Below are 23,104 nucleotides of genomic sequence, written 5' to 3'. Positions count from 1 at the left end.
CATTCATTATTTGGAAACATTGGCAAATGAAACTATTCCCGATATATTCCCCTTTGACTCCCCTGCAAGTCTATCCGAATGCAGGAGATGGTTTTCTGAAAAAATATATGGAAATAGGAGGAAAGAAAAAATACTTCAGACTTAGAGATTTCTTTCCACAAGGCAAACCAATCACTATCCAACAACTGAAAATAGATATTCCTTCATGGAATTTAGACTGGCTACATACACACCAATTGAATTCTATACTAAAAGACCCTCAAATTAAAACATATGCTACTAAAGATATTACACAATTTGAAAAAGTTTTGTAGGAAAATGGTCATAATGGAAAAGGATTGGTATCTAAAATGTATTAAATATTACTGGAAAATGACATGGGAAATCTTACAGGATTAAAAAATCAATGGGAAAGAGATCTGGGTTATCAATTGGAGATATCTGATTGGTCCTCAATATTTGTATCTAAATACAATAAAACTGTTTCAGCCATGCAAAAAGAGACTACTTTGAAAACGTTGCATAGATGGTACTCCACACCAGTTCAACTCTCACATATTTCTTCTTCAATATCCCCTCTATGTTGGAGGGGTTGTAACCAAAAAGGAACGTACTTTCATCTATGGTGGACTTGCTCAAGGATCAATGGCTTTTGGATTTCAATTCAAGATGAACTCAACAAAATTACAAAAGAAACAATACATTTAACATCGGAATTATTCTTATGATCTTTATTCAAAGGTGAAAATAATACACTAAAATCAAAACATCTAATTTCCAAATTATTATTGGCAGCAAGAATAACAACATTACAACATTGGAAGCATCTAGATAGATTGAACTTGCAGATCTGGTACAGCAAAATCTGGACAATGGCAATACTGGACAAAATCACACTATACCTTCGATTTATGAGAGGTGCTGCTAAACCAGAAACATTTATGTCAATATGGTGGAGATTTATCCACTTCACTTCACAACAAGATCTACACAAACAACTTTCCCCATCGGCAAAAGCTATTTGGTTTTCCTGAGCAATTAATTAGTTCCTTATAATTTTATATCTCTTAATTATGATTATGTTATGCTAAATATTCAAGCTTCAAAACACTCACTTGTATATTAATACCTACCTTTTTATTTCCACAGCTTTGCATATACACTAAATCAATTAATAAATAGTGGCTCTAGGGAGGGGGGAGGGGATTAGGGTTACTTTTATATTGTTATATAATTTATATTAATTTTTTGTATAATAATAAAAGATCAATAAAAAGAATTTTAAAAAAGTATTTGGCCAGAGAGAAGAATTCAGTGGGCAATTTAAGTAGATTGACCTTTACTAAAAGCTATGGGGAATTTTTGACTGGGAATCCAAACCAATCTCACCTCACCTCTGGCCTACATTAACAATGGACTACATTGCAGGGCTGCTGTAAGCCACTCTTTTTCAGCACAGACCCACCCACTTGAAATAGGGGTATAGCAGTGAACTACAAGGCAAGATTGTGTTTTCAGCCCAATCTGCAATGTGGGGATAAAGCAATGGATAACACTGCAGAGCTATTGTAAACTATTCTCCCAGCTTCAGCCCAACCCTCAACCTGCAAAATGGTTCTAATATCACTTGACATTACAGTGTAGGGTTCTTATAAACACCATTCAGTGTGAACTACATTGCAGGACTGTCGCCTTCCCCCAGCCACAACTGGCAATATTTTATTCATTCATTCATTCATTCATTTCTCATGATCTGTGGTGTACAAAATCTCAGTTAAAACAGAAACATCACAACAAATAAAAGCAAAGCAAAATACATCAAAGAACCAGAAGTACAAAATGTATCATCTGACAAAAGGGTTATAAAAACAATAAATCATTTTCATAAGAGGGCTTGCTGAAATAACAGTCTTACATTGACGCCTAAAACTCATTACAGATGGTGCCAGCTTGATGAGGTAGAGAGTTGCATAACCCCAGTGTCACCACACTAAATGCACACTAAATTTCTTCTTGAGGATTGTCCAATAATGCCAGGCACCATCAGATGTGCATCAGTGGCATTTCACAAAGATCAGGCAGGGGTATAAGGAATAAGACAATATTTTAAGTACATTGGTCCTAGGTTGTTTAGGTCTTTATATTCTAATAGACTAACCAGTGTAACTCCCTCAACATGAGTGTTATATGTTGTTGATAGCTAACATCTGATAACAATCGGACTGCAGAATTCTGCACCAGTTATAGCTGCCAAACTAGCCAGAAGTATATATCCACAAAGTGTGCTTTACCATACTCTATTCTCAGAGTTACCATGCTTGAACCACTGTACCAAAACTATTCTGATCCAAGGACATTGATATATTGGCTACAGCTAGTAAAAAGCACTTGTAGCCATTGAGGTAAACCTGAGCCTCAAATGACAAAGCTGGACCCAGGAGTAACCCCGGACTGCACATCTACTTCTTCAGAGGGAGCATAACCTCATTCAGAACAGGCACCTGGTCTGTTTCCCAGACACAGCAGCCACTTACCCACAGTGCTTTTCTCTTGCCAGGATTTAAACTGTGGAATAGTCTCCCTGAGGAGGTCCGCCTGGCGCCGACGTTGTCATCCTTTCGGCGCCAGGTTAAAACCTTCCTTTATTCCCAGGCATTTTAATTTTAATTTTTAATTTTAATTTTTGTTAATGTATTGTAATGTCTGAAACTTGATTCTGAGCCTTTGCTGTTTTAGACTGTGATATTTGATTTTAGACTGTGAAGTTTTTTGTACTATATTGTATTTTATTGTATCTATGTTCACCGCCCAGAGAGCTATTGCTAGTCGGGCGGTATATAAGTTTTAAAAAATAAATAAATAAATAAATAAACTCAGCTTATTGGCCTTCATCCAGACAACCACTGCATCCAGGCAGAACTTGCATGGCCCTACCTGACATAGATGTTATGGAGAAAGAGAGTTGCAGGTTGTCAATCTACTGAATTTAAAATCATGACACTACACACCAGTGAGACTCTCCTATATCAGCTTCCCCCTCTTGTTGCAGTGTGGGGCAAGCAAAGAAACATATTACCACTTATTGTGGGAATGCCTCTTGGCAAAAAAAATCTTTTTTTGAAGATATTAGTCTTACTACATGGCATAATTTCTTGCCTTGCCTCCCTGGCTTCTCTGAAGCTCATGAATATCTGAGAAGGCCAGATAAATCAGAACACCTAGCATTTTTTAAAAACAACAACAACAACCTAGTTTGCTTTTTGCTGCAGGCACTGAGAATGATTGTTACTTGTTTTTGGAGGTATTTAGAGGGGCCACCACTGAATATGGGTATGGCACAGTTGGCATTTAGTTAGTAATATTTGAAAACTTAATTCAGAAAGCTCAAGGGATAAATTCAATAATTCATGTTTTATGCTATACTTTATGCTATTTAATTTTCAGTGGCACAGGTTCAAAAAAGTTCCAATGCAGTACAGATTTTTTTGTGGAACAAGCAACATGTCCTTGTTCTGGCAGATGTATTAACAGGTTAATAAAGCATCCAAATGAGAAGTATTTGAACCTTTCAAAAGACCAGAAAAATATAATTATTGGTTTTTATTTTCATTTTCTTTTATTATACAGCCACGATAGCCAGCATGAATTTTAACCATTCCACCATGTTGAATTGAAAATACCCCCCATGCCATTCTGATGCTTCCATCAGCTCATGTCAAAACAAAACCTGACAAAACTTATAGTCCTGAACTAAGAAACACTTGCTTAACAACCCTGTCAATTTTCATGGTGATAAAACAGTCAGAGAGAATCAACAGTTCAAAGTATAAAAAGAGAGAAAAAAACCCAAACCCCTTTTGGACTTTTTTCTGTCAGAGTTTTCATAATTTGTTGAAATTAATAAAAAACCAGGCATGTTCACAGAGTACCTGTGATCCTATTACTGACCTTGCCCCATACTCTGACCTTCATCTTCTTCAGTTTAAAAGTAAAAAAAATTCCTAATTTTTAATTATTTAAGATATTTAGCATTGAACTCAATGATAATGTTGGGCATGCTCAGTAAGAACCAACTGTCAGTGTTCTAAAAGCCAGACTCACAGCTGCTTGGCTTGGCTAATCAGGGAGCCACACCCACACCAGACATATATTTCACTTCAGACAGTCATGGCTTCCCCCAAATAATCCTGGGAAGTGTAGTTTACAAAGGGTGCTGAGAGGAGACTCCTATTCCCTGAGACAGCTCCAGTGGCCAGAGTGGTTTAACAATCAACCACTCTGATTGAAGCTCTCTGAGGGGAACAGGGCATCTCCTAGCAACTCTCAACTCTACCATCACCTCCTTTTGCCCCTTCCCTCCCCCTTCCTTCGCCCCTCCCCCTCCCCTTCCAATCACCTCCTTCCCCTCCCCTCTCCCCTCCCTTTCTCCTTCCTTCTCTCCCCTCCCCCTCCTCCTCCCCCATGGTCAGTTTTACCTATCCTTACCATGATTGCATAGGAGTAAATCCCATTGAACTCAATAAGCATTCAAATGATCAGATCTGCCTTTCCCCTCCTTCCCCTCTCCACTCCCTTCCTCCTACTTTCTTCCTCCCCTCCTTTTCCTTCTTCTTCATCACCTGCCCACTCCAGCCCTCCCTCCCTCTTCTCCTCTTTGCCCCCAAGGTCAGTTTTATCTCTCCTAAGCATGATTGCAAGGGAGTAAATCTCACTGAACTCAATAACTCCTCCTTCCCTTCCTCTCCTTCCTGCTTTCATCCCCCTCCTCCCCTCTGCCCTTCCTCCCCTACCTCAGAGTCACATGTTACCAAATTCTTCCAAGCTACATAGGAAGTGGACTGTGAAAGACCAACCCAAATTGTGTTTGCATTTTGACCAATTTGTAGGGCAGTACAATATCTCAGAGAGGAGGTCAGGTCTCCTGCTCCCTTGGTGCATTCACTATAGCTGCCCAATTTCCCTGCTTTTTAAAGTTGGATAGAAATATCTGTTGACTACAGGTACATTCTTAAACTGCAAGGGTTTTTTTGTGCCTATTAGTGAATATTGTACAAGGTTATTGGATCCCTTCTTTGTTGGGGCACTACTGCACTTTTTGTTTTGTCTTTCTAAATTATGTATATATATAAATGTGTGTATGTGTGTGTATATATATCTGCTGACACCCTGCCCCAAATGTCTAATGACCATGCCCAACAGGTTCATATAGATGTTAAACAGCATCACATATAATGTAGTACCATGTGGCCCCCAGTAACACAACTGCCAGTGAGTTAAGAGATACCCGCACAATACTACTCTCTGCATCTGACCCCAAAGTAGGGATGGGATCTGTTGGCCAGTGCCAGTTGATCTAACAGGCTGGCAAACTAACAGGCTGGCATCAATTTGAGTTTGTTCTGTGTCTGCAAGCTGCTGCTTTTAATGATCAGTGATTTTTTTCCACTCGGAAAATATATCAATATTTTTATTGCTATTTTGACAGAAATATTGATATTTTGAAATGAAATATCGATAAATTATCATTCTTACAATCAATGTTTTAGAGGAGTATGTTTTTTTAAAAAAATCCATTTTCAAAAATAGCTGCAGAAATTCACAACAATAAATCTGATCTTCAGCAACTGAGAATAAGCAAATCAATGGAAAATTCGGTACCAAATCTGAATTGGGTGGAATTCTAGCAGAGCTTGGAAAAGTTACTTTTTTGAACTACAACTCCCATCAGCCCCAGCCAGCATGGCCACTGGATTGGGCTGATGGGAGTTGTAGTTCAAAAAAGTAACTTTACCAAGCTCTGAATTCTAGCACACATCTACCTCAAAGGAAAGATTAGAACCATTGTAAGACAGTGTCCCCAACACACGTCCCACAGCAGGGTTTTTTTAAGTTTCAAGCTAAATAAAAATTTAAAAGAATTATTGTCTTTGCTGCTACCTTTTCGGGGGGTTAGGGGGTGGGAGGATAGACAAATTTCATCTTTCATCTTTATTGTTACGGTCATAGACCAGAACATTCACATATAATGCTATGAACAATTATACAAAAGTACGAAGATACAATCATAAAATAACGGTAAAACAGTTACATAGCGTGGCGAAAAGACTCATAATAAAAACGGTAAAAACAATGGAGCAATAAAACAGTTATAAGACTATGGAGAAATGGGAACATCTGGAGGGGTGAATACCCTCCGAGCTGATTGGGCCGCAAAAATGTATTTAGCTACTAGCAAGGTAGTATCCCTGCTAGCCGCAGACAGAAGATAAAGTAAGCGGTCAAGTGGTTTGTAAGGAAATTTATTTATAATAGGAGTTATAAATTTAGAACGAATATCATCATCTAAAAAACATTCAAAGACGACGTGAAATAAGGTTTCTATGCCGTTAACACCACATGGACATAAGCGATTTGCATAAGGAATGCGCTGGAATCTCCCTTCTAATAGGGCGGAGTTGAGACAGTTGAATCTAGCCTTCATAAAGGCTAGACGATATTTAGGGATCGTGAGGTATTCCAAATAGGGGACACTGAGTAGTGGCGCAAAACTTAAACCAAATTGAATAGGGGAGCAGGTCGAAGTGGCAGCGGTGATGGAACTTTGAAAGTCCATGTCACTAATGCGGGTCAGGATTGAAAGCTTAGCTGACTTTAAATCCTGAGACGCCAGATGTTCATCTGAAAGGCCAATACTTACAAGATAGTTTGTATACGTTTGGGCCCATGTTGAGATGAAGGGATCTTCCCAAAGTAAAGGGAGGTAGCCAGAAGAATTTTCATATGACATTTTAAGCCAAAAATTTAGGGCAGCCTTCCAGGCTTGGGACTTAAGCGAAGCTAGACCAGTTTCTAACCTGAGGACCGCCGATGGAACACATCTAGGAACACCTAGGATTTGTCTAAGAAATAGGGATAAAAACTGCCTCCATTGAGGGGTTAAAAGCGCCAATCCATAAAGGTACTCCGTAAAGAAGTTGGGAAATAGTTTTAGATCTGAAAACCTTAATGGCTGCCGGGATATATTGTCCTCCTTTAGTGAAGAAGAACCTTCGGATGCCATTAGCTGAATTTCTAGCAGTAGAGATGGCTCCTCTAATATGGGGAGTCCAGGACAGTGATGAGTGAAATATTAACCCAAGGTATTTAAAATGGGAAACCTGTTCAATTTTGTGGGAATTGATTATCCATTCATGAGGAGGAGAGTGTTTGGCAAAAGCTAATATCTTAGTTTTAGAGAAATTTATAATCAATTTGTTTTCGTGACAGTAACTCATAAAAGATCTAATTAGGTGTTTGAGACCAACTTTAGAAACCGATAAGAGAACAGCGTCGTCTGCATACAATAGCAGTGGACAGTGCAGGTTCGCTAATTTGGGGGGGTGAAAATCCGGGGAGTGACAGTAATGAGACAAATCATTCATAAAAAAATTGAATAATAGAGGGGCAAGAATGCAACCCTGTCTAACTCCTTTTGTTGTATTGATAGGATTTGTGAGGTGTCCTAGGATAGACAAATTGCTTCCCAACCCAGCTGCATTATAATCTTAGATTTCTCGGTTGATATCTATGGGGACATTTTAAAATAGCTTCTCAGTGTGAACCAGGAAGTCCCCTTTCTAGAGTGTAGACAGTGAGATGGTTGTCTGTGTGCCCTTTTTATTTCTACATATCTCTTCCTTCATTCCCTCTTTCCAGCCACTCCATTTCTACTCCCTCCCCTTAACCATTTTTCAGCTTTCTCCCCTCTGATGTTGCTCAGCTTTCTGTATCATTGAGTCCTTTTGCAGTTGTTTTTGTGCACTTTCCCCCCATTTTTCCCCCTTTTAAAAATGTTGTTCTAAAAATATTAGGATTCCACCAAGTTTTCCAATATCTCCCTTTTCATGCATGACTGCTGCCATTTTGACTACATAATGGCAGAGAAAGCAGTCTTTTCCTATATCTGCATCCAGCAAAATGACTAGATTATATTTAAACAAAAGGTAAAAGTACAGGAAGGAGGCCTGGAATAAGTCCCTGAGGGGACCACTTCTCTATCTCCCCTGTAGCTACAAAACCGACCTAGGAGTTGACACTTGGGATTTGGAAGAGCCTTGGAGTTAGGTATTAATACTCCCTGGAGGTAATATAGGTGAGAAGCAGGAGTCACCTCATGAGCTGCTTTCAGAATCCTACAGCTGTATCCTGTGTTTCCCCTGCAGCCATTTGTTCTGCCCAAGGGTACCCATCATTTTTTTCTGGAAGGCAAATTTAGGGGGAGAGGAATGGCCAGAGGAGAAAGTGTCAAACAGCCCCTCAACCCTGTTAATCCCCTGCTAAACTCACAGTTAAAAAATAAATACATTCCTGCTGTGTAACATTATTTTCCCCTAAATCAACACACTAGTGAAAATGCAGTATGGTCTGCAAAAAATGGTCAGAGTTGCACCCATGTGTAGTGTTGTCTGCTTTTGACTGTAATGTGTGTGTAATGTGAAACTGTGTAATGTAAATAACAACATATGGCTGGGGCCATCAGTGACTGTCTCTGAATATAGGGCCGATGGGTCTTTAGCAGTTGGAAGCTGGAACTGCAAAGGTGGTGCACATGGGCAGAAGGCTGGGCTCCCTCCTACAATTTATATGGGATTGTACAATCCAGAGACTTTGTACTGTCTGCCTAACATGGGGAAGGCAAATGGTGAAAGAAGGTAACAGTACAGGGAATGGAGAGAAAAAAACTTGAAGGTGTATAGGAATCAGGTTATTATAACCCCATGAGTTTGTGTCAGCCCCAGCCAGCATGGCCAGTGATCAGGGACTGAGTTATAATCGAACAACATCTGGAGGGCACCAGGTTGTGGAAAGCTGTGTTATGTTGTCAGATAGCAAGTAAGGTTGTTTAAACAATTCCTCTGAAGAAACTAGTAAAGTTGTCTTTGTGGGGTTTCACTTTTTCCTTTTTGTATTATACTCTTGCATTTGGATGTAATACTGAAGAAATCACAAAACAAAACAAAAATCCAGTTGTCCTTGAGGAGAATAGTATCTTGGCCCAAAATGTGTTGGGCCCTAATAAATGGATTTCTGTGCACCTTTAAGATTTCTTATTTCAGGGCCCAATGCTGTGCGCTTCAGTTCTGTTCTTTGTCCAAAGACAGCTTCAAGGCTCAGTCTCACAGTCCCTGGTAGGCTGGGTCTCTGCTGCAAATGGGAAAGCTCCTGGGTCATGCTGAACAGTCGGTAACACACATGTGCAATGTACAACAGTGGTTTGCATATGGTTCGCAAAAGTCTTATATATGGTTTTGTAGATAATTATCCCAAACAAACTTTAAAAAGCAGGGAAATTGGGCAGCTATAGTGAATACACCAGGGGAGCAGGAGACCTGACCTCCTCTCTGAGATATTGTACTGCCCTACAAATATGTAAAAATGCAAACACAATTTGGGTTGGTATTTCGCAGTGTCTGCAGCTTGGAAGAATTTGCTATCATGTGCCTCTGAGCATATGGTGTTAGTATGTCTTTTAGAACATTGACAGTTGGTTCTTACTGAACATGCCTGCACTATCATAGACTCCAATGTTAAATTTCTTAAATTAATTAAAAATCAGCCATGCGTTTTTTAACTTTTAAACTGCAGAGGATGAAGGTCAGAGTATGGGGAAATGTCAGTAACGGGATTATAGGTACTCTGTGAACATGGCTGATTCTTAATTTCAACAAATCATGAGACCAGTGACAGAAAAAAAATCCAGCAGGGGTCTGGATTTTTTCTTTTGTTTTACACTTTGAACTCTCTCTTCTCTCTGAGTGTTTTGTGTATCGCTATGAAAACCTAAAGGGTTGTTAAGCAAGCGTTTCTGAGTTCAGGACTATAATGAATGAATGAATATTTTTATTGTACTAGCCATTGGCCTTGACAATATTAAAAAATGTTCCATTAAATACAACAGAATAAAAATACATGTTAAAATAACAAATTTAAAATCCAGTGTAATTTTAAAAACAGAAGTATAAGTTTTGTATGGTTTTGTTTTGAAATGAGCTTATGGGAAGCAGCAGGATGTCATGGGGGTATTTTCAATTTAACATGGCAAAATGTGAAAAATCCATGCTCGCTGTAGTATACAACCACTCTTGTGGCTGTATAATTCAGGCAAGCCCCCTGTGGGTGTTTCTTTTCCTGTTCTTTTTCTTTCTAGAATGTTCAGCTTTAAAAAAAAAGCAGCAAAAAACTCCAATTCTGACTCCCTCATCTTTCTGTCTAAAGGAAAGCAGGAGGATTACACAGTATGTTAAATTTTATTGCCACATTGGTGGAATACCAAGAGTCAAGAACCTAACTAATTTAAGGCTGTATAGGTTCATTATTTTCCATCTATAAGCATGCTTACAATTGTTTATTTTTAAAATTTATAATCTCTGTGATAAAAATTCTCCTCCAATAAACCATATAGTCTGTTACCTTCTATCCTGTATGACATAAATCTTCATTTTTTAGTGCTTGGAAAATACATTGAAAGGAAAATCAAACTGGAATAATTGAATTCATTGCGTATCTTTTAAATAGATAAATCCATACTTGCAGGATAGATATTTAATCTTATTGAAATTGTGATTATACCCTCCCTGCATTTCAATTTTTGCTTTAGTGATTTCCCCCCTCTGAGATCACTTAACTTTAATTTCTTTCTTTCTTTTTTAACTAATTCCTATCTTGCAATTTCAGATACAAATTTCCAGAAGACATATATTGTTGGCTCTCTGCTGTGATAATGACACCAGATTTATCATTATGCTGTCAGCTAGAACTGCTACTACTTAGTGACCTGGAGTGCTCCATTCCATATTGATGTCCACTTCCTTAGTAAATTAAGTTCTTCCAAAAAGAATATCTATTAAATATAAGGAAGCTATTCTTAAGTCATTACAAGATGTGGTACCCATTGATAGCCTATGTGAATACACCTATATCAGGCATTTACCTCTGGGGAGCATAGGTGCTTTTGAAGGGAAGTTTTAGTATATTTAGTATAAGTGTGATAAGCTCTGTAAGAAAACTATATAACATTGCATGAAGGAACAATCTAATATTGTCTCATGTTCACTGAAGCTGTGTATAAACCTTAAGTTATAAGATTATGTAAAGTAAAGATCTATCTTGGAATTATAACTGATTATTTTTCAGAACAGGTTTATATATATATATTATAATTAGGATCTTTCCCTGTTTATTTGTGATATGTCAACAAACATCCAAAAAAGAAAACTCCAGTTATTCTGTCCAGGAAAGGTTATACAAGGCAAGACGTTTACATCCATTTCCCCCTAGTTTCCCCCCACAAGGATGCCATTTTCTAGTACAGGCCTCACATACAGGAGATGGTGGGATAGTTCACCTGCTACTTTCCTAATGAAAGTACATGAATATTTGGGTCTTCTTTTAGAATGGTGCCATACCGCCTTAGCCTTTAGGATTTTGTGGAAAGCACTGGTAAAAATATCTGCTGAGGAACAGTGAGTGAGGTTCAATTAGAGAGAGATAGGGAGCAAGTGTGAGAGGATGGATAGAATAAGAATTCATGACTATTAAGTTAAAGCCACAGTTACTGTTGTATTTCTTTTTATAATACTTTCTTGGGTTTTGTGATGATAACGAGTTCTGCCTCTTCTGCAAAACCTACAGAACACTGCTGTCATAACCTGCTGCTGGCGAAGCAGTTGCAAGTGCATTTGGAGGAAGCAGATTATCTGGATCCATTTCAATCAGGCTCAGGCCTGGACATGGAACTGAAATGGCCTTGGTCTCCTTGGTGGATGATATGAGGAGGGCATTGGATAGGGGCGAATGCACCTTCCTTGTCCTCCTGGATCTCTCAGCGGCTTTTGATACCGTTGACCACGGTATCCTTCTGGACCACCTGAAGAGGTTAGGCATAGGGGGCACTGTATTGCAGTGGTTCAGTTCCTTCCTTTCTGATAGGTACCAGAGAGTGGCATTGGGCGATGAGGTTTTGGATCCCTGGCCTCTCACTTGTGGGGTGCCACAGGGTTCCATCCTCTCCCCGATGCTGTTCAACATCTATATAAAGCCGCTGGGGGCTATCATCAGAAGATCTGGGCTGCAGTGTCACCAGTATGCTAATGACACGCAGCTCTATCTCTCATTCAAATCTTTACCAAGGCTGGCTGTAGAAACCCTATCCAAGTACCTGGAGTCTGTGAGTGGCTGGATGGGAAGGAATAAGCTGAAGCTGAACCCTGACAAAACTGAGGTACTGTTTGTAGGAGACAAGGAAAGTTTGGGGGATGTTGACCTGGTGCTCAGTAGGGTACAGTTCCCCCTGAAAAACCAGGTCCACATCCTGGGGGTCATTCTAGACTCCCAGCTGTCCATGGAGGCTCAGGTCTCGGCTGTGAGCCGGGCGGTGCTGTATCAACTCCATCTGATATGGAGGTTGCACCCTACCTTTCCAACCATCTGCTCCCATCTGTGGTACATGCCCTGGTCTCCTCTCACCTCGACTACTGTAATGTGCTCTGTGTGGGGTTACCCTTGAAAACAGTCCGGAAGCTGCAACTGGTACAGAATGCGGCAGCTCGCCAGATTAAAGGCAGCCGTTGGCGAGATCACATCACTCCAGTGCTGAAGCAGTTGCACTGGTTACCAGTTGTTTTCCGGGCCCAATTCAAGGTGTTGGTTCTGACCTTTAAAACCCTATACGGTTTCGGCCCAGTCTATCTGAAGGAGCACCTCCAACATCATCAGGGATGCCACTCAACAAGATCAGCCTCAGAAGGCCTTCTCTCTATCCCACCAGTTAAAACAGCTAGACTGGTGAGAACTAGGGAGAGGGCTTTTTCAATTGTGGCCCCCACTTTGTGGAATTCCCTCCCAAATGATCTCTGCCATTCCCCCTCTATGATGAGATTCCGCCGGGCCTTGAAGTCCTGGCTCTCCAGCCAGGCTTTTGGGGTGGGTTAGGTTTTATTATTGTTGTTGAGATTTTTAATGTTTTAATGTATTGTATGTTTTTATTTTGTATGTCGCCCAGAGTGGCTGGACAGCCAGCCAGATGGGCGACTAATAAATAAATAAATAAATAAATAAAAACCTCTTCCTTTAGCAGGTTCCACATTGAGGGACAAGCTAGATATAGCTCTAAACACATCATTAGAAACAAGGGGCTTATCCACAATTGAGTATTATTTAGCTGTTCATTCACTTTTCCTCCATTCAAATTAGACCACACTTGCATGTATTTGAATTTGTATATGAGGAGCAACTTCAGTCTTTCCCAGTAGGGGTTTCCCTTTGTGTTTGCCCCTGCCTTCTGATTTGTTGATTCTGTCAATTAAGTACTGACAGGACATGCTCACAAGTAGCTGCACATGCACCTTGTTTTCTTATACACACGCACGCACACACATGAAGGGTGCAGTCAGCCAATTTTTCATATTGGTGCAATATGAGGTGTATAAATGTTTATTGTGGTTTGTGTGATGCCCCTGTATTTTGATAACTGTAAATATGGTAAGTGCAGGTTTATTAAAGTATACATGGTAAGTGGATTGAGTGAGAGGGGGGTACATGGGCTAGAATGCTGGAGAATGCTGTATGATCGGCTGAGCGTTTGAGTGGCTGAAGGTATAAATGAGAGGATGACAGAGGAGAGAGGGTCAGTTGGTTGTGGAGCGTCGATTGGAGTTGGTTGTGGGTTGGATTATATTTGGCTGGTATTAAGGCAGATTATATATGACTGGAAGCATAAAGAGTGACACTATATGAAACCATTCGCTTGTTAAATATCCCATAAGTAATCTTGTTATTTCCTGGTGTTTATAAATAAATATTTTATTTATTTATTTATTTATTTATTTAATTTAATTTATATACCACCCTAAGCCAAAAAGGCTCTCTGGGCGGTGTACATAAGAGATAAAACAAGCACAATATATAAATACAATAAGTATAACAAAATCAAAGATCAAAACAAACAATAACAAAGAACCAACAATGTCAAAATACAACAGTAATGAAAATACTGATAAAATACACTATAAAATATAATTTAAAATACACTTTAAAATGCCTGGGAGTATAAAAAGGTTTTCACCTGGCGCCGAAAGGATAGCAGCGTCGGCGCCAGGCGTACCTCATCAGGGAGACTATTCCACAGTTCGGGGGCCACTACCGAAAAGGCCCTAGTTCTAGTCACAACCCTCCGGGCTTCTCGGTGGGATGGCACCCGGAGGAGGGCCTTAGATGTTGAGCGCAGTGTATGGGTAGGTTCATATTGGGAGAGGCGTTCCACCAGGTATTGCGGTCCCATGCCATGTAGGGCTTTATAGGTCAAAACCAGCACTTTGAATTTAGCCCGGAAACAAATAGGAAGCCAGTGCAGACGAGCCAGAACAGGTGTTATATGAGCAGACCTTCTGGTCGGCATCAGTAATCTGGCCGCTGCATTCTGGACTAGCTGTAGTTTCCGAACTATCTTCAAGGGCAGCCCAACGTAGAGCGCATTGCAGTAGTCCAGCCTAGAAGTTACCAGAGCGTGAACAACAGAGGTGAGGTTGTCACTGTCCAGATAGGGACGTAGCTGGGCTACCAGTCGAAGATGGTAGAAAGCATTCTGTGCCACCGAGGCCACCTGGGTCTCGAGAGACAAGGAAGGATCGAAAAGAACTCCCAAGCTACGAACCTGTTCCTTCAAGGGGAGTGTAACCCCATCAAGAACAGGATGAACATCCTCCATCTGGGCAGTGAAAGCACTCACCAACAGCGTCTCGGTCTTGTCAGGATTGAGCTTCAGTTTGTTAGCCCCCATCCAGTCCATTATCACAGCCAGGCAACGGTTTAGCACGTTAACAGCCTCACCTGTAGAGGATGAAAAGGAGAAATAGAGTTGCATGTCATCAGCGTACTGATGACAACGCACCCCAAAACTCCTGATGACCGCGCCCAGCGGCTGCATGTAGATGTTAAAAAGCATGGGGGACAGTACCGATCCCTGAAGGACTCCACAATGGAGAGTCCAGGGTGTCGAGCAATGTTCCCCAAGCACTACCTTCTGGTGACGACCCACCAAGTAGGAGCGGAGCCACTGCCAAGCAGTACCCCCAACTCCCAACTTCGTGAGTCTTCCCAGAAGGATACCATGGTCGATGGTATCAAAAGCAGCTGAGAGATCAAGGAGAATCAACAGAGTCACACTCCCCCTGTCCCTCTCCCGACAGAGGCGACCAAGGCTGTTTTAGTGCCAAAACCGAGCCTAAAACCGGATTGAAATGGATCAAGATAATCAGTGTCATCCAAGAGCCCCTGGAGCTGGCCGGCAACCACCCGCTCCAGGATCTTGCCCAGGAACGGAACATTCGCCACAGGTCTATAGTTGTTCAAGTTGTCTGGGTCCAAGGAGGGTTTCTTCAGGAGTGGTCTCACCACCGCCTCTTTTAGGCAGTCAGGGACCACTCCCTCTCTTAAAGAGGCATTTATTACCTCCTTGGCCCAGCCGGTGGTTCCGGTCCTGCCAGCTTTCACCAGCCAAGAGGGGCAAGGATCCAGTACAGACGTGGTCGCCCGCACCAGTCCAGACGTGGTCGCCCGCACCAGTCCAATGATCCTGTCAACATCCTCAAGCTGCACAGACTGAAACTCATCCAATAAATGAGGACAAGACCGTGATCTGGATACTTCTTTAGGTCCAACTGCTATAATATTGGAGTCTAAGTCCCGGCGAACGCATGCGATCTTATCTTGGAAGTGCTCGGCGAACTCATCACAGCGGGCTACAGATGAATCTATAATATCCCGAGGGCCAGAATGTAAAAGCCCTCTTACAATTTTAAAGAGCTCCGCTGGGCGGGAGAGTGATGACTTAATAGTATCAGCAAAATATCTCTTTTTTGCTGCCCTCACTGCTACTATATACTGCTTGGAACAAGCCCTTACCAAGGTGTAATTGCATTCATCGGGAGTTCACCTCCATCTGCACTCAAGCCTCCTCCTCTCTTGCTTCATCGCTCTCAGCTCCAAGGTATACCATGGAGCTGTATGAGCTCTGCATAGGAGGGGGCGCATGGGAGCGATCGTGTCAACCGCCCGGGTCATTTCCGTATTCCACAGTTCAACCAGGGCTTCGACAGGAGCGCCAGTCTTCTCATTCGGAGAAACCCCCAGAGCCCTTTGGAAACCCTCAGGATCCATTAGTCTCCGGGGGCGGACCAATTTAATAGGTCCCCCGCCCTTGCAAAGGGAAAGGGCTGCTGTGAGCCTAAACTTCAGCAAGCAGTGATCTGTCCGTGACAAAGGAATAGATGATAAATCCCCAACCTCCAGATCACCATCTCCATGTCCAGTGACGAAGATCAAATCAAGGGTATGTCCCGACACATGCGTCGGGCCAGAAACAAATTGAGACAGCCCCATGGTTGTCATGGAAACCATGAAGTCCTGAGCCGCCCCAGATAAAGCAGTCTCGGCATGGACGTTGAAGTCCCCCAGTACCAATAGTCTAGGGAACCGCAACAATACCTCCGAGACTACCTCTGTCAGCTCAGTTAGGGAATTTGTTGAGCAGCAGGGCGGGCGGTACACCAACAAAATTCCCAGTCTGTCTCTCTGGCCCAGCACAAGGTGGAGACATTCCAAGCCAGTCGTCACCTGGACAGGGTGCTTGGTGAGTGAGAAAGAACTCCTATAGACCACAGCAACCCCGCCTCCCCGTCCTTCGGTTCTACCATAATGCTGAACCATATACCCAGATGGGCAGATCTGGGAAAGAGCAACTCCTCCCTGATCACCCACCCAGGTCTCGGTTATACACGCCAGGTTGGCAGCCTCCTCCACAATCAAATCATGAACAAGGGAGATCTTATGATGTACCGACCTGGCGTTTAATAACAGCATATGGAGATCCGAAGGCTGACTGACAAAACAACCAGCAGTCCTGGGGATGTGAGGAGAACCGGAACAAGTCACAGGCACTATTTGTCTGGGACGAGTTCCCCTTACCTGGCCCGTTCTCCTCACAACACCATACCTCCCATTACCCGTCACTACGCTAATTGGGCCCCCCGAAAGTCTCCCCGAACGATATATAATACTCTCCCCCAGGCACATATTAAATAACTAAAACTCACAAATGCACATACACCTGATTACATTCACACCAAACAGTACACATTCACACCAATACATATAAGAGTTCACACACAGACACATACCATTTACCATTTACCATGAACATCCTATTCATAGGGTAGCCATAAATTGGGATCGACTTGAAGGCAGTCCAATTCTATTTCATGTGTTGGCATAAGAATATGTACATGATTATGTAGATATGGGATCATAAAAGATGAACAGTCATGATGTGACGATGCAATACTTCCTAGTTATTATAGGGACATACCCTTAAGAAAAGAGAGTTGCCAGCACACCTGTTTTGTGGTGGAAGAACATTAACTCTGACCAGAGTAAATGCTCTGCAATATTTGGCGACATGCACATTCCTAAAACAGGTAGCTAACTGAAAAAGGATAATTGTAAGAGATACCCAAGGAGGAGGATGTACAGGTAGTAAATGAATGAGCCAGAAGATTTTGAAAAGAAATGTCCTAAAGTCTTTGTTTTACCAGAGCAGATACATTCCATGTTGCATTTGAAGAAGGAGGGTCCAATATGGGCAGCTTTGGGGCAACAAGCTTTGTCCAAACACTAGAACAGGTGGCCACAGGTAAATGTGCCAATAGCCCTGTTCCTATTTTAAAAATAATGATCTGAAGCCAAAGCTTTAAGGCTGCCAACCAAGCTCTTATTTCAAAAGGGCACTGCATTAGGAACACATCTTGGGATCTTTAGAAGGGGTCAGTATATATCTGCAGCTATTAAAGTTTTTAATGCTAGTATAATATCCCAGTTTCTTTATCCAGCTGCTATTTGCATTAGGGGAGTGTTGTCTGAGCCAGATGCCATTCAAGGTAGTGCTAAACAACAGAGTTATCACTTTGGTTTCTTGCAGACATGATAACCAGCCATACTAATGATTTCATCTCTTGGTCCTTCATGAACTGCTACAGGGATGGGGAACCTGTGTCCCTCCAGATATTTCTGGACTACAGTTCTCATTACCCCTAGTCATCGACTATGCTACCTGGGGCTAATGGGAGTTGAAGTCTAACAACATTTGGAGAGCCACAGTTTACCCATCCCTAAACTAATGATTGAAGAGATGCATGAATAAAAACTCCACTTTTGAGTTTCCTGACCCTTCATTTCAAACTGCTCAGATTCTGACCCTTAAGCATATACCCCCATAAGAACATATACCCTCAATGTTGCATACCCAGAGTTTGAGATAGGGGTGGACATATCACTACCATTCCTATGATGGTAGGTGGGGGAGATTTGGTGGTGGTTGAAGGTGTACTGGGGGGAGGAGCGGGACTAGTTACATCAAAGCCCTTGCCCCCTATGCTTTGCCTACTGCGTTTCAGAATTTGAGGATGCCAGTCAGCCAACCCCTTGGCCTTATGGTGGTGGTGTTAAATGCTAGATCTGCCCAAAATAAAACATCTGTCATCCATGATTTGATTGTGGATGTTGGGGCAGACTTGGCATCTCTAACTGAGACCTGGCAGATGAGCTCGGTGGCAAGGTGTTAACCTAGCTGTGTCTGCCTGGATACGCAGTACAGCACTATCTCAGGTCAGAGGAATGGAGAGGGAAAGTTGCAATCATCCACAAAAATTCTATCTCCCTCACCAGGAGACCAATCCACATTGTATCTGGGTTCAAGGGATTGTTTATGGTATTGCACCAGAGACACAGAATGGGGATGTTTTTAATCTACCATCAACCCTGCTGTGCTACAATCTGAGCTGGTGGAAGTAATCTAGGTTGTAGTGTTGAAGAACCCTTTCACAATGCTGTCAGGGGGTTTCAATATGCACACTGCGGCTGGCTCAGATGGGCCAGCTCTGTACTTCATGGCCTCCATGACAACCATGGAGCTGTCTCAATGCATCAATGACCCAATTCATGTGGCTGGGCATACCCCTTGACCTGGTCTTTGCCACAGAACAAATTGGTAATACTCTGTTGATTGGAGAACTCGCTACGAGTCTGTTATGAAGGACAGACCATTCCCTGGTAAGGTTTGGGTTGAATATACAGTAGCTACTCCACTCTAGGTCCACTCTAGCTACTCCACAGATGGTCCACCCTCAGAGACTTATGGAATCTCATCGATTCCTGAATGCCCTGGGGGATTATCTGGCTGAAATGTCTAGTGCTCCTGTCGAGGCTCTTACAGTATCTTACTGTGGAATGATGAGATGCATAGAGCCATCAACACAATCACTCCAGAGTGTCCTTATCATTGCTGTGGAGCACATAGATTGCCTTGGTATTCCAGCAACCTGCATGCAATGAAACAGGAGGGTCAGCAGCTGGAGCACAGATGGCATAAATCTCGTTCTGAACAAACTATACAAACATGGGTAGGGTTGCACCATCATGACTACCATATGGCAGTAGCGACAGCGAAGAAAAGCTTACTTTTCTGCTACCATTCTGCCCACAAGTAGCCATCTGGCTGAGCTTTTCTGAATGTTGAATGGGCTTTTGTCATCTGCCCAAGACAGCATTGCTCTGAACTTCCCAGGGGTCTGCTGTAACAGCTTTGCAAAGCACTTTAGGGATAAAATAGCACAGATTCTGACAGAGTTGCATGCTACAATAGAGCAAGTACAATGGAGCAGTCCAGAGCATTGTCTGTTACATCTGTACTTGATCATTTTTGATTATGGCAGTCTGAGGATGTGGACAAGCTGCTTGAAGATGTGCAGCCAACCACCTTCTCCCTTGGCCACCAGGCTTTTTAGAGCTAGCTGTAGGGTTTTGATCAGAGCTTGGAAAAGTTACTTTTTTGAACTACAACTCCCATCAGCCCAATCCAGTGGCCATGCTGGCTGGGGCTGATGGAAGTTGTAGTTCAAAAAAGTAACTTTTCCAAGCTCTGGGTTTGATTGGGTGGGTCCAGGGAGTGATTAATGCTTCACCGGAGGAGGAGGAGGTATCATCTGTCCTGAAGGAGGCAGTGGTATATCTCCTCCTTAAGAGGACCTCCCTGGACCCAGAAGTGTTATTGCCTTTTTGGTCAAGGAGCTCAAGAAGGTGGCGGCAGTCCAGCTTCAAGCATGCTTGGAGGAAAATGATTACTTGGATCCATTCCAGTCTGGCTTCAGCCCTGGCCATAGCACTGGAACTGCCTTGGTCGCCCTGGTTGATGACATATGTCAAGACAGCGATAAGGCGAGTGTGTCCCTGCTCGTTCTCCTTGATCTCTCAGTAGCTTTTGATATTGTCGACCATGGTATACTTTTGGAAAATCTCAGAGTACCATACATGACACATCAACAGCACCAGTAGCACAGACAAAAGAGCACCATCTTGAGGGACTGCCTGTAAGAGCTGTGCAGGAGGAGAACGTAAGTCAGCAGCTGCTACTATTAAGATCTAGAGAAGGGAGTCCCAAGTAGCTAAATGAGGTGAAGTATTATCTGTTGTGAAGAATCCTGCTTAGTACTACATGGTTGCTTTGATTATTCTGGTAATAAAACCACCTAATTGGCAACCTTTATTCCTTATCTGAATTCACCATAAAAGAACATCTCCCCCTCCTCCAGCAAATGTAAGGGGTGTGATAGGACAGGTTCCTTTTAGAACTCATGAAACCCATGTTTTAAAACAGCTGCATTGTTTGCCAGTTCATTTCCAGACCAATTCAAGATGCTCACATTGGTGTTTAAATAAAGCCCTAAATGACTTCGATCCCAAATATCTGAAAGACCGCCTCATTCCCTACAAGCCCTCTCAGGTGTTGAGATCAGGAGAGGGGGCCCTTTTGGTAGTCCCACCACTCTCAGAAGCCCGGGGTGTATGTGTGGCCTGGGAGAGAACATTCTTTGTAGCAGCCCCTAAGTTGTGGAACACCCTCTTGACTGAGGTGCATCTGGGCAACTTCAATATACAGTTTTAGGCAAATGCTGAAAATGCACCTCTTTACCCTGGCCTTTGACACCTGAGACCTTTATTTTTAGGACCCACCCTGCTGTGTGATTTGGGGTTTTTAATCTCATATTTTAAAATTGCTGTAACTCACCCTGGGACCTTTGGGTGAACGACAGGTTGTTTTTGTTATTTCCATTCCACATCACTTTCTGAACCACTCAAGTACAGATTGATTGCCCATTTTGAAAAAATGAATGGAAATGTATGGATTTTATACACATTTTCTGTGCATTCTTTCCCTTAAATACCACTTTTGCCTTCTTTACAATGCATTTCCCATAAAACATGCATTTGAGCACATTTTTATGTAAAATATGTATTTTTGTACACATTTTGGGGACCGAAACTGCAATATCTTATTGTATTGTTTTATTATTATGATCTATTTTGTTAGCAACATTGGATATCTTTTAAATAGAAAAGCAAGATAAAAGTATTTTGAAATAAAATAAAATCTGCATGCAAATTAAACACTGAACAGAATAGACGTATCCTCAATAACTCCGCAGGAAAGATGTTGGTGAAATAAAAATGCAGAATATATTCCTGTTCAAAAATCCTCTTTTAGAAAGGACCAACTAGTCTTAACCTCTAACTATATTTATCTTCTTTTTAATGCATACAAATTACGGGTTGAACAATTGCTCCTCCAAAGGAAACTGTTGACAACCTGGGCTGGTGAATTGGCTTTTTTGAGTTGGCACAGGGTGTCACCCTCTTTGAGCAATCAAGTGCTGAGGAAATTGTTATCTTAACAGAGATCCCATTATAATAAGGAATACAGAGAAACAAGGAAGTGATAACATTCTTCTGACCAGTTCATAGTACTGCTTTAACAAATAACTTATATGTGTAACATTGTAAATGCTTTGCTGCATTCACCTTACATTATCCAGACCACTGGATGTTAGGGTAGTAGTTTCAACTATTGCTTAAAAAAAAAACTGTGTTGACATTGGTCACCTTCTATGCAAGACAAGTGCCAACAGTCACCTTCGCTTCTGATTTACACCAGACCTTCCTAAACTAGAGAGACCTGGATCCTGTAGGAAAAGATGTCTGGCTGCAGGCTATGTTGCCAAGGTCAGAGAAGTCAAAGCTCAACCTGGTATTCTGTGGCCAATAAGAACACAAGAAAAACCCCTCTGGAGCAGACCAAAGGCCCATCTAATACACATTTCTCACAGTGGTTAATCAGATACAAGGGTTTATATCCTGAGGCTTGGGTTATACAACTGTAACTCAAGCATATGTTGAGTGTAATCATTAGTCACTGAAGACCTTTAATCATTGCGTCACTTTAATAGTCCATAACTTCATGAAGCAGACTTTAAACAATGTAGCAAATTTGAACATCCAGCCATTTTATTAATTTATTTTCAGATATTTATATTGCACTATCAACATATCTTTGGTCCCAGTGAACTTTCATACAATACATAACAAAATGTATTGACTAACCATCAATTAACTTTAAGAATCTTTGCTTTCCTTTTCACAGGTGCAGTAGAGGCTTGGTACATCCAGCTTTAGAGATCTTCCATACGGCTGTGTCATTTCAAGTCCCACCCAATACATAAATTCTAAACCTAGCAGATGGTTCCCAAACCCAGCATCTGTCATCTAATTGCCTTAGTTCTTGATATCATAATATTTGAGACATAATGACTGGCTATTGTGGAAATAGTTATATCAAGCAGAACAATTTATAACTAAGTGGGAAAAAGTAGCAAACTTGTGTGTCATATTTTAGAAAAGGAAAGCTATACCTTTCTAAATAAATTCAATAATGGGCAAGAAACCTTGCGGTTTAAGAACATACCTATAGCCAACAGATATTTCTAACAAACTTTAAAAAGCAGGGAAATTGGGCAGCTATAATGAATGCACCAGGGGAGTAGGAGACCTGAACTCCTCTCTGAGATATTGTACTGCCCTACAAATGTGTAAAAATGCAAACACAATTTGGGTTGGTCTTTCACAGTCCAATCCACTTTCTGGGTAGCTTGGAAGAATTTGGTAATATGTGCCTCTGAGCATA

Source organism: Rhineura floridana, chromosome 5 (genome assembly GCF_030035675.1).
Source record: "Rhineura floridana isolate rRhiFlo1 chromosome 5, rRhiFlo1.hap2, whole genome shotgun sequence".
Taxonomy (NCBI): Eukaryota; Metazoa; Chordata; class Lepidosauria; order Squamata; family Rhineuridae; genus Rhineura; species Rhineura floridana.
Note: the sequence above shows the minus strand (reverse complement) of the source record.